Source organism: Periplaneta americana, chromosome 9, assembly GCF_040183065.1.
Source record: "Periplaneta americana isolate PAMFEO1 chromosome 9, P.americana_PAMFEO1_priV1, whole genome shotgun sequence".
Lineage (NCBI taxonomy): Eukaryota > Metazoa > Arthropoda > Insecta > Blattodea > Blattidae > Periplaneta > Periplaneta americana.
In genome coordinates this window covers 175,970,913-175,989,669 of record NC_091125.1, presented here as the reverse complement: position 1 = coordinate 175,989,669, position 18,757 = coordinate 175,970,913, and positions in this window count along the sequence as shown.

Sequence of the window (18,757 nt, the reverse complement as noted above, 5' to 3'; positions counted from 1 at the left end):
AGGTTCGATTAAGGAAACCCGCGAAATTTGCAGGACAAGTTTCCAGAAAGAGGACAACTGGCAAAGAGAGCATTACAGGGTTTGGTTAACAAGCGGTATGGAACCTGTGCAAGTGTATCTGAATATAATTACACGTACACAGCTGTGTTTGATAGGGAACACTTTCAGCATCTATGAAAGGAGAGTCCTTTTCAGCACTTCGCGTCTATTTTCACGGACTGCTCCTATCTGCACCACTCTGCATATCGTCAACATTACTATTTAATCACTTTCCAGCATGTGCACTATATAATTCGATAATCAAATGTTTATTCTGCAAAGAGTTTGAGTTTATTTTTCAATTTACTTTATACTTCCTATTGAAGTGAGAAATACTCGTAATATTTGTACCACCAACAACCAGTAATTAAAAATAAACCACAGCCAGACTTTCACAAATCAATTTTGTTTCAGCAATGAATAAGTTTGAATATGTTTCTTTGTATTGAGTCTGATGTATTCGTCAGATCGACTTTGATGACATCAACAATATTTCCTCTGTAAAGGAAGTGCATAGAAATCTTTGTAATTCATAAGTAAGATGTATTATTTTGATTCCAGTAATTTATTGTTTTCTGAATTGTAACATTTCATTTAAAACTAATTTAAACTAGACATCGTGTTTATATGTTTATAGCTGCTCATAAATTGTTTGGGGGAGGAGGAGAGTACCACTATACCTAAATCCGGTCCTGAATATTTTAGTTCGTTACTGAAAAAAAAAAAAAAATTGTTCCCAACACTGCTTATTAGACATAAGAGGCAAGAAACTTTTCCAAAATTTTTTTGACAATATGTTGTTGTTTTCTAATGCCAGGCGTTTGACAATAAAGTCGTTTGACCTCTTGCACTCCATATTTTTCAAAGATATTGACGCACACATTTTGAGGTGTTCTGAATCCATTTCTTGATTTGAGTTGCACTTTGGGCAGTTAGGGGACTGACATATTCCAATTCGATGCAGGTGTTTGGCCAAACAGTCATGGCCTGTTAATCTAAATGCAGCTACAGACGATTTTCGTGGTAAATCGGGAATTAACTGTGGATTATGATGCAGAGAGTTCCATTTTTTCCCCTTAGGATTGTGTTATCAAATTTTGTTTGTTGAAGTCCAAGTATGTAGATTTAATAAATCTCTTCACAGAGTAATACGTAGATTTAGTAACAGGTCTGTAAGTAGCAGTGCTGCCCTTCTTTGCTAAAGCATCCGCATTCTCGTTTCCCAGGATTCCACAATGGGATGGTATCCATTGTAATACAATTCTTTTATTGAGTGATATTAATTGAGAGAGCATTTTAGTTATTTCTGCTGTTTGAGATGAAGGTGTGTGTTTAGAGACGATTGATAGAATAGCTGCTTTGGAGTCTGACAATATAACTGCATTCTTAAAGTTATTGATGTGGCATAGAAGATTCCTGAGACTTTCACTTATTGCAATGATTTCACCATCAAAACTTGTTCCATATCCAAGTGATCTATAAAGTGAGAAGAGACAGCACGTAACACCTGCACCGGCACCTTGTTCTCTGGAGATCAAGGATCTGTCAGTGTATAAATGAAGCCAGTTTTGTGGAGGGTACCTAATATTAATTGTCTCTAAAGACAATTGTTTCAGTATTTCAGTGTTTACTTCTGATTTCAATATTTCTTGTGTTAAATTTAGATTATATTCTATATTTAATAGAGTTAAAAGGTTTGGTTTAATCTGTAAGTTTTCTTTTAAATTCGGGATATTGATTTTCTGTTTTAATTCTTGAACAATGGATATAAAACTTTTTTGAGTTTTCAATCTACAGAGAGGACTGTATGAATGCCAATTGTTTCCTGGTAATCTGATAAGTTTTTCATATTGAATCAGTGCTTTTTCTTCTATTGTCATTTTGATACTGTTAATATTAGTGAGGAATCTCATAGAATCTATTGGAGTTGTTTTGATTCCACCAGTAATGAGTCTGAGAGCTTGGCTTTGAACATATTCTATTTCGTTTATGAAAGGTGAAGTAATTAAAATTTCTCCGCAGTATGTCAGCACTGGCTGTATAAACATTTTGTATGTAGTGTTCAAAGTATTCCTAGAGCATCCCCATTTCTTTCCTGCTAGCTTACTATCGAAAATAACTCCAAGATATTTGGATTCATAAGTCCTAGGGAGGTGTTGGCCATTGTATTGGATATTGAATTATCTTTCTTTTTTACCGAGTGAAAATATTTGGTAGTTACTTTTGCTTAAATTGTCATCAGATTTGATGTATTCCATTCATGTAGTTGATTTAGAGAATTAAGAGCAGAATTTTGTCTATGTCTGTAAGATCCGGAAGTCCACAAAACTATATCATCTACAAATAGTGCTGTTTTCATGTTTGATTCCTCTAATAGGGAGGGTAAGTCATTTGTATAAATATTGAATAAAGTTGTGCTGAGGACAGCTCCCTGAGGTAGACCTCGATATGTTTCTCTGTAACTAGAAAGTGAGTTATTGAATTTAGTGGCAATGAATCTTTGACTAAGGAATTCTGATATCCATCTGAACATATTGCTGGAGATACCTAATTTCTGGAGTTTTAGTAATAATTTATTTCTCCAAGCAGAGTCATATGCTAACTGAAAGTCAATAAATATTGCCAAGGTATCTTCTTTCTTGTTAAAACTGTCTTTTATTTCTTGGCCGAGGCATATGACAATATTTACTTTTATAAATTTATTTTCCATGTGTGAACATGTCTAGTTTTTATTTCCAGTGCAATGAAATGTACGTATATGCATGTATTGCAAGGAAAAAACTGCTAATACAGCTAACCAGACGTAGAGATAAAATGCCAGAAGCTGGCAAAAATTTTAAAATATCGTAAAAATGATCATTTTATTTTTCGCATAATTTTCACATTTAAGAGTCTGTGTACAAAGTTTCATCTTCTGTCAAGTGATATAGGTACTTGCTACAATTTTTTTTACTGACAGTGCTTTTTAAGTAACGAACTTCAGAGGTTCAAATTCTAATGTTTTAAAACTCTGGAAATTACATTATTGATGATTAGAAAAAAACAAATATATTACAATTGATAAAAATGTCCCTGAGTTATGTTTCCTGGTGAAATTTAATAGAGATAATGCTGGCTCACAAACAACAGAATATCCTTCAAGACTTTCTACCAGGTACCACTATTTGGTTCTGGAACTGTATAGATATATTTATGTTGAATCCAGTACGTATCTACACCTGTGGGCCAAAAGAAAGAAGCAACTGAAACTTTTGGATGGAGAAATGTATTCTACGAGTATAATCCTGAGTCGTGCGACTTTTCAAGGACCACTTGAAAACACCATTTGCTGTCATACATATATGCTACATTGTTTTCTTCTTAAAAAAAAAAACAATGCCTGTTATGTGTTCATATTTAAATTTAAAAATGTTCAACTCAACACTGTAAACTGGCATTAGCTGCAAGTTGTTTGACTTTTCCACCAGTTCCATCATATGCACCCTTGCCATGAACTTTGTGCAAAGAAATGCCACTTAGCTTTTAAACTAAGGACATCCCTTTTTATGGATCAGCATACTTGTGAAATTCTTATTGTTTTTGTACTAGCAGGACCATCAGAAAAATAAAGTCTTTTGTTAAATCAAGATACTTTCCCCTGAGATACTCAGTTAAGCCTTGTTGAAAGTAATGGACAGTTACAGTGCTATGTTCCATATTACTAATGATAAACATGGATACGGGATGACTAGTCAATGTAAGCCACGAAAGAGTGCAACAGAGAGTGATCATTAACCCAATGAAAATCTTGAACAGCATGTTGGGCAAGGCCTTCAGAAAAATCGCAGAAAACTGGATTATTTGGCAATGTAATAGTTATTATGGAGGTGGCAAGTTTGTCGGATATTTTTTTTTTCAACAGATTCGTCATACATTTCACAAAATAGATCCCATCTGTGGTGCTGACCCACTATTTGTTCTTACTCCTACATTTCTCCAAAGATCCGTAGACAATTGACATAGTCCTCCATCATGCAGTTTTCATCAGTCACCACACATCATCATTTGAAGTAGTCGCTATTATTTTGCACCATGTAAAGATTTGAGTTGTGGTAAGATCAACTTCCAGATTACTCAGTAATTTTTTATATCAGGAATGATAATACAATGTACTGTGGGTCGATATTAGCATGAGAAGTATTCTCGAGTATTACTCCGGCTGCTGTTACTATGATTTTGAACTTTGGAACCATTATTATAATATAGTATATAGAAAAGTTTTACTGTTGTTTGGTATTAGAATTTTTCTTGAAATTTAAAGAGTGTAATTCTTAAAATTGTTATAAAAATGAACCAGTCGAAGACGGAAAATGAAATGTACAATACAGTACTAAAAATATGAAATCTCAACCAGACATCGTCAAATATAGTCGTGAAAACATATAAAAAGCAATAATAACCATAATATTTTTTTCTTTATTATTTTCCAAACTGATATGTGCCATTGACAGAAGTATATGTGGTAACTGTCCTGAAAAGAAGTCTCTAAAGCACCAAATTTCAGCACTTTGTACTGGAGAAAATGCTCTTTCAAATGTTATATGGGTAAAATATTTATCATTAGTCATTTGCTTTTAATAAGAGATACTCAGTATCACGTTTTTGTATTCCAGTGCTGATTTTCAAAACTTTGGTCCCTGACACGCAAACTACGGTATTTACTTACGTTTCACGATTTTCCTTTCAGAATTATTCATTCATTTCATTCATTCATTTATTTTATTCCATAGATCTTACATGAGCAATGAAGCTTTAAGATGTGGAACATGTCAACATTTTACAATATTACAATTACAATTTTTACAAATTTTTATAGTTTTACAATTTAGTAATTTTCTACAATTTTTCTGTCATATTAAGACCTCTTCACACACACACACAAACACACAAAAAAAAATGTTAATTTTTATGACAGTCATGCAACACTTGTTTTCTCAAATTGGTTGAATTCACAAGGAATGAGCCCTGGCATTTTTGTCTTCTAGAAAGGAAATTGTTTAGAATTTCGTAGCATTTGTTTCCTGTCGCTGTTCTAAAAGAAGTCCTCAAGATGAAAATTTCAAGGTATTAGTGTCGAGGATTGAGATGGCAATTGATATTTTTCTCTTCTTTCAACGGCCTTCCAACCGAAATCTTCTAGTTCATTTGTTCATCTATATTTTATATAGGACAAATAAAAAATTAGAATATTTGTTTATAAAATTAAACGAAAAAATTATTTAAATAATTTCATACAGTATATAAAACTAAATATAAATATTTACATACGGAATACTAAATAAATTTTACAAGAGAAAGAGTTCATCCAAAGGGCTGGACTCGGGAAGAGTACCCAAAACGCTCATTGCATTTCCGCCTTGAATTGCAATAGTTAAATGTTGACGCAAATAAGTAGTGCAACGACGTTCACCGGTATTGATATTTACAGTATTTAATTTTAATAGTGTTTCCTGGGTAAAAATATGTTCCCTAAGCTTCCTGTATTGAATACCGTACTCCCATTCTACGTATCTAAATGTTCCAACTAAGTTGTGGCGTGTAGGATGTTTAACAAGAAAGGAATTGCACTAGGTTATGTAGATTTAAGAAAATAAAATATATACGGTAAAGATGTTATTTGATGAGACGGAATTAATGCCGCCTTGTGCCTTGTCTTTTATACATTTCTAATCTTCTTTTCTGACATGGCTTTACATGTAACTCTGAGCTGGGGTGCCTAGGAGACTAAGTTCCGTTACCCTTATGGTTTTATGAGACGGTACGATGACTATGGTCACATGGCGCCAGGAGAGTTCTCAAATCTAAACTTAACTTTAATTCCAGGCCATGTGCTCTAACCGTGTTCGAATTGGGACGTCATGAATTGTAATCAGAAGCTCTGACCACGAGGTTGGTAACCATTATCTAAATATTTGCAAGAAAGAACTTTAGGAAAATTTATTTTCGTATGATCTGCGTATTATCCTGTCACTTCCTGGTTTTATGGTTCATTGTTTTTATTTAATGACATGAATGATCGGTACGCAAAATATAAAGTCGCCCATGCGCAAGTACATAAATCTTACGATTTTTGATGAGTTTAGTATAGGGTACATTTAGAAAGTGTTACCGAAATGAAACAACTACGTTTTTCTTTTGTTTTAGAATATGCATATTTCGTGAAATTTTTCAAGACACCTGGGTAACAAGCTTTGAACGATGTGCATGTGGAACTAATATTTTATTCGTTGAAGGTGAGTTTGTGTAGATTTTTTTTTTGTGTATATATACCTACACCAGAAAGTTTAACCGCTCGTATTTGTGACATACTAAAGGAAAAATCATAATGGTTACGGACAATAAAGTTTTTGCGTATGCAGAGGGGTGATTATCACATTTTGGACATGAATACAATGCACAAATTCTGAAGTGTTACAATAGGCCTTAAATAACATTTAGATTATGCTGTGCCAAATATTTCATTAAATAATGTAGTACGTACAGCATTGATAATGCGCAGGGCAATGGTAAACTTTAGCGGTCCCTGCTTAGGTCGTTCTTGCACGCATGCAAGTACAACGCGTAGTGCACATAAATGTAGGTGGAACTAATTACTAATTTATAAACATTATACCTACCGCACACATTACGGCATATTTTATAAAGTTGTATAACATTATATTGAATAATGGGTAATTATGTACTAAGCCTCGGCCAGGCTATCTTACCACAGTAGAGAGAGGTCCAGGGCACATACATTAACTTCGTTTGTGGCATAATGTTAAACGCAGTAGTATCCCTGGACCGACGTCAATAACATTGTAGTGTACAAAATGTTACACAAATCTACTCATCGATTTCTCTATTGCAATTTGTAATATAAATTTGCGTAATATAAGTCATTTGTAGGCCCTACCTATTTCAGACTTAAAGAATGAGATGTTTGTTTTCTCACATACGTAACGCAAGAAACAGTGAAAAGGGTTGACGCATGAGGGAGCCGTGTGTACAACGATACGGAACTATTAAATTTATAAGAGCAGCTTGCGTCATCATCACAGATTCAACACTCTTACCCAAAACAGAAAAATAAAGTGATGTGGGGTGCACATTATCAGCTGTACTACCATAACGAGTTTACAGTCGTTTTCATTATAACTTACAGGGTGAAAGGGTATAACTGCATTACCGTAATTTGAATGCCAGATTTCCCTGAGGGTTCCGTCACACTAAGTGCCCTTTTAATCGGTTAATTTTGTACGTTATTACACAAATGAAGCATTTTTCGAAGAAATGACAAAGGAATATTTTTTCGGCTTGTTCTTCGCGTTGATATATTACTACTCATACGCCTCAATACCTAATATGGGGATTCAAACTTCGGATGAAGATTATTTTTTTCTGCTAAACCGTTATTCAAATGCCAAAATGACATTTAACTTTTTGGTTGCTTACAACCTAAAGATTTTGTTCTTAAAATTAATGCAGTTATACCCCTTTTACTCTGTATTACCAATTATATTAAGTACTACTGTATTTGCAGTTGAATTATAAAATTAAGGCGCTGTGTAAAATGGGTGATGCATGAATTAAATGGAAGGGGGTAGGAATATTTCTCAGTTTTACCTGCCCACAATGATAGTTCTAATTCTGTTTATGCATGGAAATTATAGGTCAAAGGAGAAGGCTTAACACTGTTACTCCAGTTGCTGTTACGAGTTACGCGCTTTCACCACAAGGGATTCAACAGTTACCAACATGTGCTATGAATTGTTGAGGTTAGTTTTGGTTTAAGCTGATTCTAATTTATTTCAGTTACTTTTACGAATGACTAATATAAAAGAAGAAAGGACTAGATTTGGAATAAGATGTACCTATAGCCTTAGAAAAAAGTTTTTTTTTTTTTTTTTTGGAAGTCCCAAAAAGGAGGCAGTGCGCATGATCAGAGGACGAGTGATTTTGTTCACAAGAGGACTATACTTGTTTTTTTTTTTTTTTTTTGAAAGATGGGACATGACAGGAGCGTTGCGATCGGAAAAACAACTGAATATCACATAGCGTGGTAGGCCTGTTGCTACGGTTGAGTTGCCAAACTTACAGGTCCCACATGGCGAGTGTTTAATAGCTCTCATCTAAACATTTATTGTGTACACAACAGCGGCGTAGCATGAAATTTTGAGCAGGGGAAGCTAACTCAAGTTGTCTTTCATGCAATATGAGAAAACGTATTACAAAAATACAGCCTTAAAATAAATAGTAGTCAATTTCAAGTCAGCAGTCGAAGATTGGTTGGAACATCGTAACACCAATAAGGCATGACCTCAAATGATACGTAATAAAATATGATTTCACGGTTTACACATATCTCTAACAAATAGACACGTATACGTATAACATTAGCTCACTCCCTGTCATACTTAGAGAAATCACAATATTAGTATCATTACGTAAGTATGCGTCTGTCTTTTGGTTGTGTCCTTCATTGACAGCAAGGGAGTCGGTCATTTATTTTTTAAATCACTCTTTTGTTCGTAAGTCAGTTTTGATAATACAATTGTCCTAAAAAAAATTCAAGCAAATTAGTGTCAGGAACTGATATTTCGCTCATTATTTATTATATCAGCCACAATGCACACTAACACTTCAACTGAACACAACTGACGAAAAGGGATAACTCGGAAACTACTGATTTTGAATGTTAAAGCTAGCTTCTTTGCGAGCCTTGCGACTAGGGTAGCTTAGTTAGAAAGGGATGGAAAATCTGCGGGGTGGATTACAGAGAAGAAACCGGTCTGCTTGTTAGCTGGTGTGTGCAGGCTTCTTGTTTACTGCTGCATCACAAATCATCCTGAGCTGCCGCATCACAATATTTAACGCGTAAATATAAATTCTATTAAAATTAATAAATAATTTTCTTCATAAACTGCAGGTTTATTATGAAATTATTATTAACTGGGGAAGCTAAGCTTTTTAGCTTACATTGACGCTACGCCACTGGTACACAATGTTAGCATTGGTACGTTTCGTCTTTGATTCTCTGTCGAGTTTTGTATTGTTTTCTTACCTTCGCGTCAATTGTCAATGAATGTTTTAACGTCAGCCATCTTAACGACAATTGTTAGCTTCCATCAGCTGGCAGCTGGTAGTCCATGTTGGCAACATGGTACTGTAGTTCCAAACTCGGCGCTTAACTGTCATGTCCCATCTTTCAAAAAACAAGTATAGTTGAGGTTAATAAAATTAGTTTTATTTCGTTGTATGTCTGATCTGGGACTTATAAAGTATCTGTGAGACAAAACTTTTTTCCAAGACTGTACCTGTATAGACTGTATTAATGCGCTGCAAGAACTTGTTTTTACAATTTGCCAGTAGGCTAAATATCCACATTATTATGAGAAAACTTTTGATGAGGTTACAACGAGGAAAGAATATCTGGTAAAAAAAATACGGTAGCTTGTAACCATGGCCAGGTTTTTTGGAGGAAATTTTTCGTGAAAAACGAATGAGATATCGTAAGCCTACTTATAGTTAAAAATGCGACAGTAATTTCGTGATTTTTCACAATGTAATGTCATATACAATCATAATAGTAATACTTAATCTTATACCCGGCATTGCGAATAAAGGTCCGCTAAACAGGAGAATACGTACGTGCCCTATTTGTTTTGTATAGAAGTCATAACCTCGTATTATTCGAAATGCTTTATTTTGGATCACTCAACTCGTTGCTTACGAGATTATATCACAGTCTACTATATACAGTCGCGAAGCTTGAGGTGATTTTTTGCAAATTCGTGATAAAGCGCTCCAAGCTGTTAGCAACTAGAAACAATAGACTGTCCACTGTCGACTTTGGACTGTGTCGTATTTCCATCGAGTGCTAGTTCGTTGCGTATTTCACATTGATGCTTGTGAAATGTTCGTTATTGGTTGTAATGAAAATGTTAATGGCTAAAATACAATAATTGGAATAATAATATTTTACTAAAGACGTAGAAAAATTAAGTTTGTTTTAATGAAATTTATTGATCACGTTTTATTTTCAATTCTGGTGGGATTATTATTGCTTAGGCCTACTTTTTTTTTCAAAGGATATGTTTTTAATTATAGCTGCTAATTTTGTTGTTATTTTGACGTAGAAAAAGTCTGTTACAATAAAATTTATTGATCACGTTTTATTTCCAATTCTGGTGTGATTATTATTGCTTAACCTCATCCCACTTTGTTAACTACGTAAGCCTACACTAAAAGTACCGGTACACGTAAGTTACTCCATTAATTCATATTTCCATTATTATTGCTGTAAAGGGAAATGCAAATTAATATTTATTGGTTTCATAGTTAATTATCGCTATAATCTTGAATGAGTGAAGGGATTATAGTAAATTTCAGTGCGTTTTGCACAAACCGAAATAATATTAACCTATTTCTTGCAGGTATCTTCGAGTTTAAGTATGGTGGAATTTAATATATTCATTAAAATAATAAATTAACTTTATCCATTTAATATTTCAATAATGGAAGGAAGGTGTTAATTTTTCCAAAAGAACACGACAACGAAAGTGTAACATATTTTGTCGTCTGCTAGGAGAGAGATCTGTGATGATGAGGCGATAGTAGCGATCCTAGTGGTGGGCAACTACCCATGTTTGCATTTTTACTACATAATGAGCTTCGCAACTGTATGTAGTAGACTGTGATTATATACGTACAAGCTGGCGCATAGCACGATCGAGAGTGGGTCTCTGAGCATCATGACAATTTCTGCCGCTAGGTTCGCCTCGCAGTCCTAAGCATTGTGTATCGTGAAAATTGTTTGATTAATTTTGCATTACTGATCAAGTACTCGAAGAGTATAAACATAACAAGCATATTACTGTCTTATCTGAGATTTATTGATGACTTGTTAAATATCAGTATGCAGATTTTCAGCGTCATATAATGGAATTTACAATTTTGTTTCCCGAAAATCTGAATTTGTTCAATTAAAAGTTTTTCTTCCAAACTGCATTGTTCATCTGGTTCATTTACTTTGGCAAGTTGATTGTTTTCAGTTCCGTGTTTTTCCTTCGGATTTCGTTCCCTCTAATTTGTTATAATTGCTGAAAGTGAAATGCCGGTGTCTTCTACTTTCAGACATTTTTATTATTATTATTATTATTATTATTATTATTATCATCATTATCGTCATCATTAAACTAGTATAGTTCTTAGTTTGTCTTGCCTTAAGACAATCAGTAGCGTTATTCGAGGAAAAGAGCATGATTTACCTCATCATTTATAGTGGCGAAATATTCCACGACAATGGTTAATTATTACTGCTGAATATTGACACACATATGCTTTGGATTATTTAGGATACAACATACGCAGCAATGTGGTTTTAATGTTGAGCATACCGAGCGTAGGCGGAGAGAGAACCGTTTCCTGGGGGGGGGGGGGGCAAAGCAAAACCATAGAATCCCGATATAACGAGGTTACGGGGGATATCATTTACTTACTCCCCTGTTATAGCTTGACCGTGGTACAGTATATCGAAATATGATTGTTTAATAAAAGTATTTGTGGAATGCATTTTTCTTATAGTGTTACATCCATATCCACGATGTTTCGGACCGAGTTGTATAGGGCTTCAACTGTAGGCCTACTACAAATTATAATAGGGCATAACCATAGGCAGAGTTATGGGAGGGTATGTGGCAGCACTGCCCCCCCCCCCAAATTTATCTGAACTCTTTTTTTTTTTCTATTAACATTACAAAATATTGAATTCGTGTTATTGTGAATATTTCAAAAGTGTAGTCAAGTTCAGCAGGTGTTTTTTTTTTTTATAAATAAGCTAGTATTCTTTTCGGCTCAACTGTAGAATATGCCCGTTGATATATCACCCTATGGTTTAACATGCTTGATAAAAGAAAGAATGTGGAAATGAAGTGTTCAGGCCATGTCACGACCATAACACTTGTAATAAATATACAGTGAAATGTTACTTACTTACTGGCTTTTAAGGAACCCGAAGGTTCATTGCTGTCCTCACATAAGCCCGCCATTGGTCCCTTTCCTGAGCAAGATTAATCCATTCTCTATCATCATATCCCACCTCCCTCAAATCCATTTTAATATTATCCTCCCATATACATCTGAGCCTCTCCAAAGGTCTTTTTCCTTCCGGTCTCCCAACTAACACTCTATATGCATTTCTGGATTCGCCCACACGTGCTACATGTCCTGCCCATCTCAAATGTCTGGATTTAATGTTCCTAATTATGTCAGGTGAAGAATACAATGCGTGCCAGTGAAATGTACATTGATATAATCTGCTGCTACTCCTGTTACATCCACATCCATTCTAATCTGTTTATGTATGACCGAAACCGATAGCAGCAATTTAATATTTGGCAATTGGCGGTATTTTTGCGGTGGTTTATGGGGAGTAAAAGGTGTAGTTTGACGTCATATCCGTCGCACTGATTTCAAGCATATTTGCCTGGATTACTCCCTCCTTTCGTTTTATTCTCTCAGGATCCAACCGTGGCTTCGTTCCATTAACACAATTTAATTAATGAACATAGGTACACATAGTATGAGTCGTATAGATGCTGACATTTCCACTTTTCAGCGAAAATTAGACTTTCACGCAAAAAAATTCCTCACTTTGAAATCTAAATGTTCACTAATAATTTATAAGCAAATAGCGACAGTTCCTATTCATTTGAACTGCGGATGCAGGGTTCAGTTTCAAACGCCGACATTTCCTAGGAGCAGCGACATTTCCGTTAGCCAACACCTGATGCGAATTAAGTCACATGATTCCCGCCTTTGCTACCACTTATCAGCTGTACTTCTTTGCTGGCAAATTGGATATTGTGACTGTGTTACTTAAAATTCATTCATTCATTCATTCATAATGTTCTGTCCAAGGGTAGGTCTTTCACTGCAAACCCAGCATTCCAGACTTCCCTACTTTCTGCCTTCCTCTTTGTCTCCTCATATGATCCATACATCTTACTGTCGTTTATCATCTGATATCTTCTTCTGCCCCGAACTTTTCTCCCGTTTACCAATTCTTCCAGTGCATCCTTCAGTAGGCAGTTTCTTCTCAAACAGTGATCCAGCCAATTCCTTTTCGTCTCTCTAATCAGTTTCACCATCATTCTTTCTTCATCCAACACAGCTTCATTTCTTATTCTGTCTGTCCATTTCACACGCTCCATTCTTCTTTATATCCACATTTCAAATGCTTCTAGTTGCTTCTCTTCTCTTCGTCGTAATGTCCATGTTCTGCCCCATACAATGTTACACTCCACTCAAAGCACTTCACTAGTCTCTTCCTCAGTTCTTTTTCCAGTGTTCCACAGAAGATGCTCCTCTTGCCATTGCTATTCTCCTTTTGAGCAGCTCATGTTTCTGCTTATAATAGGTACACCCCAAGTATTTGAAGCTGTTCATTTGCTCTACTGCCTCATTTAGAATTCGCAAGTTTACTTAAAATATAAAGTAATAAAGTGTAAGTATTTCCTGTAGCAGGCCATAGCTATCTTCCCTCTAATAGGGTTTCCGGGCAAATTGAAAAAATTGTAAGGAAGAGATAAATGATTACACTGAACAACAAGAATTTTGCTCCGACTTAAAACAATGTGTGCCTTATGGTTTGATATGCGCTGAATCCGCTCTTTTCTTCATGTCACGTAAGGGTTTTAAGATATACTATGATTTCACTTTTTGATAAGCGCTCCCCCAGGAAACATCTGGCAAGGGTTGGTGTATAAACCAAAACAAAAGCTGATGCATTTTATGACTTTATGTCTTATTTTCAGTTTCTTATGGTTGGTGGCATGTTCTTTTGTGCTTCTAAAAATAAACAGATATTGGTCTCTTCTATTAAGTAAATTTCACAACAGTTCAAAGTGACCTGTATGCAATGAACAAACAAGGGTGTGGTTTTCAGTATTTAAAGGAAAAGTTTACCAATTTGAGTGAAGGCAAATTAAAAGAGGGCATTTTCATCGGTCCACAAATTCACAAAGTTATGACTGACCCTTTGTTTGAGGAAAAACTTTCTGTTACAGAAATAATAGCATGGCGTGCTTTCAAAGACGTTTGCTCAAATTTCCTTTGAAATTCTAAGGCAGACAACTACATAGGACTTGTCGTAAAAACCATGTTAAGTGCATATCACAAAATGAAGTGTAATATGTCTCTCAAAATACACTTTTTACATTCTCATTTGGATTTCTTTCCTCCTAATTTTGGAATGGTAAGCGACGAGCATGCAGAAAGATTTCATCAAGAAATATCTGAAATGGAAAGGCGATATAAAGGAAGATCATCATCCAGCATGCTTGCAGACTATTGTTGGTTCCTTGTAAAATACAATCCCGGGTCTGGTTATAAAAGAAGTCATCCAAAAAATTATTTTAGATGTAAGTTCAAATTCCGAGATTTTTCTCATTATACGCATGAAATATTTTTATTGTTGTTGTGTTTTAAACTGTGTAACCTCATTTTTGTATCCAGTACATATTTTTCAAGTATTATGAGGCATTTTGAATCCCTAGTGTGTTAAATATTATCAGTAGCAGTGAAAAATTAAAAACAAACAAGTTTTGTCATAAAAAATTCAGTTCATTTTCCCCGGAAAATGGTATGTGATGGGGCAATTTGGATTTTAAATTCAGATTTAGGGCACACATATTAGTAATATTCACCTACTTTTGTTTCGGAGCAAGACAAAAAGTAAAAATTTGTTGTTCAGTGTTATAAAGATATATTCCAGCACTTTGGTACAATAACATAAAGTGGTAGAGAGGCAGCCGTATGACTGGAAAAAATATGCTAACTTATGAAAATTCCTGGACAAGGGCATTTCAAATTCAACGAGGATAAGAGAATGATCCTGACTCGTGAAAATGGAATTCTGAAAATCAGAAGTGAACTGTTGTACAGAACTGCTCGATGATTTGCAAATTCTGTTTCCAAAAAAAGTAATAACATTGACAAGGTCAAACTTGAAATTTTGTTCTTAGGTGTGCCAGTTAAAAAAGCAAAATGTTCTGATATTGATTAATTACTGAAGCGTCATTTCAGAGATGAATGGAAGGAACAAAGTGACTGAGTTCTACAGGCGAGTGGCTGATAATGCAGCACACAGTAGGTCATTACTAGTGGAAGAAGAATGAAGCGGAGTTATTGAGGACTTGAACTGTATGCAGTGGCAGTTCTTAGTATTTTTTTTCTAAATAAAAATGTTTATAATACTGTATTTAAAATATAAACTAACTGTGGATACTTTAAAATAAGTTTAAAACGTTTTTTTTTTTTGCAATGAAAAACGTATAAAAAGTAATGGAAATTCTAAAGTCATCTTAGTACTAGATCCACCACTGAATTAATTTTTTACTTTTGCTTTTCATTAATATTGTATGAAAGGTATACTGGTACTAAAAATAAATTTAGTGTCAGATTCATGCAGTTTTGTTAGTAGCAGCTGAAAAATAATGCTATAATGGATATTATAGAAAATTAAGATAACCATTCAAAAGCAGACTCGGACATTTCCATAAATATTATCTTGTCATATTCATAGAAAACCACTAACATTTCTTGCCATTTAAAGGAATAATTATGGTGTTAGTTCTGTCTATGGTGTTAGTGCAGTTTAGATATTTTATGTAACATAGTTTGTTAGTAAGTTAAATATATATTTTTTTTCATTTCCTGAAAAATTAACAACGCTGGAAATGTCGGGGTTTGCATGTATACGACCCGTATATACTCAAATAAAAATAAATTAGGTCGATGAAATAATAAATCCGTCCAGATCCTAGGGTCCCTTTATAATGAGAGTTGAGACGTTGCAGGGACTCTGATCCCATCAACAATTAAAATATGTAATGATTGAAAATGGAAAAACGAGAAGTAAAACCATAGACCTGTAGTGGTACCTATGTTGTATATAGATATTAAACAAATTTGATACATAATTTTGATAATATGTCGAGGGCATCATACCAGCATTATCGAATTATTTTAATAGGAAAACAAAGATTTGAAAATTATAATGGACATGACTATGTATGTAAGTGATGTTTGGATCGGATCATATGCCTCAACTATATTCAAGTACTATTGAACTCTAGTTACTGGTATGGTGGCTCATATATAAATTAACCACTATAGTTGCTGGTAGATTCCATTTGAGACAAGAGGACAAATGCTTATGTTGCCATCTGATACACCTACTAGTGTGTTATATACAAGCAAAAAATACAGAGGTTTGGGACTAGTCTGAGCATCGTGGGAAGTGTTCTTGCAACATTGCAACATCTGCATCACTTTAATATTAAATGAAAATCCTTATGTAAATAGTATGTGACCTTTGATGTCTGAACTTAATTCTTCCTGTCAACATCTAAGTCTCCCTTGTCCAGTTGAACTTCGTAAATCTGTGACTAGGAAATTAAGAGAGGAATTAAGAAATGCAGAATTCGAATCATGGAAAGTAATGCCTGGAAGAGGCAGAGGTGTGGAATTGTACAGCCAAGTACCTAAAGCCAACGCCTGGATTTTTAATAAGTCTGGACTATCTATATCTGAATGGGTAACCTGCCTCAAAATGAATGCCAATTTAGCAGCAGTTAGAGGAGTACCTGGTCGCTCTCTGGACGGATCCTGGTGCAGACATGGATGCCCGGAGACTGAAACCCTTGCCCACGTCCACGGTCAGTGTAACAGATGTTTACTCCTCCGAAATGCCAGACACCATCATGTTCGATCCTTAATTGCAACTGCTTTGAAAAAAAAGCCTTGGATAGTGGAAGAGGAAGTTTTTTGCCTTTCTACTAATGGCTCCTCTAGACATATTGACATCATAGCATACTCCCAGACTACCAAGATAGGTTATATAATTGATCCTACCATAAGGATTGAAACGGGGAGTAGCCAGCCGGAGTATGTCAATCAAGAAAAAATCAACATTTATCTGCCAATAGCTGATTATTTCAAAGCAAAATACCAGCTTGAAAGTATGAGGTGATTGGTCTTCTTATTGGAGCTCGTGGTGTGATTCCCAAGTTCTTTGAAAGCTTCAGGAAGACTTTTGAACTACCACAGACACTTACTGCTGACATCATAACTTCAGTTTTGAAACGCTCTTGCCAAATTCTGAGTCATTATATTCACTCTGTTTAATTTCTTTTTCTTCAATTTATAATTCACATATGTTTATTTTAATTTTCTGTCAACAAATTTATGTAAACATTTAGGCTAATATTGTAAAATTCATGTAGGAGAGTATACTGAGTCCTTCTGGGCTACCTCCAATAGGAGGCAGTTAACAATTAAAAAATGTTTATAGTCCTCTTGATTTGAGGAGTTAAACAACCCAAGTCTGCATTGATTGTATAATGATCCAGAAATTGGCGTATATTAAGACTCTTCATTTCGTTGCTAAGGTATTTATTTAATGTACACAGTCAATGCAGCTTGCTTTGTCTCATTTATATAAAGATAAAGGAACACTAGTTTCAAATCTTTTGTTTTCACGTGACTAGTTAGAAATTGTTTCGATATCATTGAATGTTTTTTTCTATTAATGTCTTCAATCCAGTTTGTTGTGTAATTTTGAAGATGTTCCAACTTGGGAGTAACTCTCAAATCGTTTAATATTCCTACTCTTTCATTTCTATCCCATAACCATAACACATACCTTGCAGTTTTTCTTATGAAGCAATTTCTGCAGCTCGAATATTGTTCTTAAATGTTGCTGTGAGAGAGTCCATGCCTCACTTCCCAATAACAAAAGAGTTGGTTTGATTAATATGCAGGATGAGTCTAAATTCAACCGACAAACTTACAGGAGCTGTAGGGGACACCCATCTGAACAATTAGAGATAGGAAACCAAGAAACAGGATGTTAATTATTTTTATTTGAAAACTATTTACTGTAGATCTATGCTTTGTTACTTATAACTTTACTGAAGATGACCCATAAATAGGTCGAAACATGTAAACGAGGTACCGGTACGTTGAAATTTAACACAGGGAAGTCTTACCATACATATTCCGAAGTGATACAGTGTTAAAAGTTGTGTAATCAAGATGTATAATATTATATTGGTACCATAGAATTATACATACAACGCAATTAAGACATGATGTAAATAATTCACAGTCAACTACGAAAACATATTTACTGCAGATTTCGTACAAAGTGTGTGAAAATTGGGTCGGCTCCTGCTGAAGCATTTTGCTCTTGTATAAGTTTATCTTCTCCATATTTATTTAATTCATTTTTTATTATGTGAAGCATAATATACTTTGTATATTTTATTGAGTAAACTTATCTCCCCGTGGTTTTTATTTTCTTTTTTACTTCCATTTTTATAAAAAGAGGCAACTGAAACTTCCTGCTGGGATAAGGGGATTTTTGCGTTATTGTTCAGTAACTGTCGTCTTGGATGTCATTTGAAGAGTACAGAGAAAGAACGAGTTTTGTCCACTTTAGCAAATTGTTCAGGATAACAATAATTTAAAGTCTGTCTTTAGCATATTCTTTCGTTGTATGCCAAATCTAAATCTATCATAGCACTTAGATTGTCCACATTATCACAGTGTTTATTCGTAGGATTAAACTACAAATGGACAAGTTCGTTCTTTTCCTGTACCCTTCATTTTGACCTGAATATTTTTAAGTTCCATT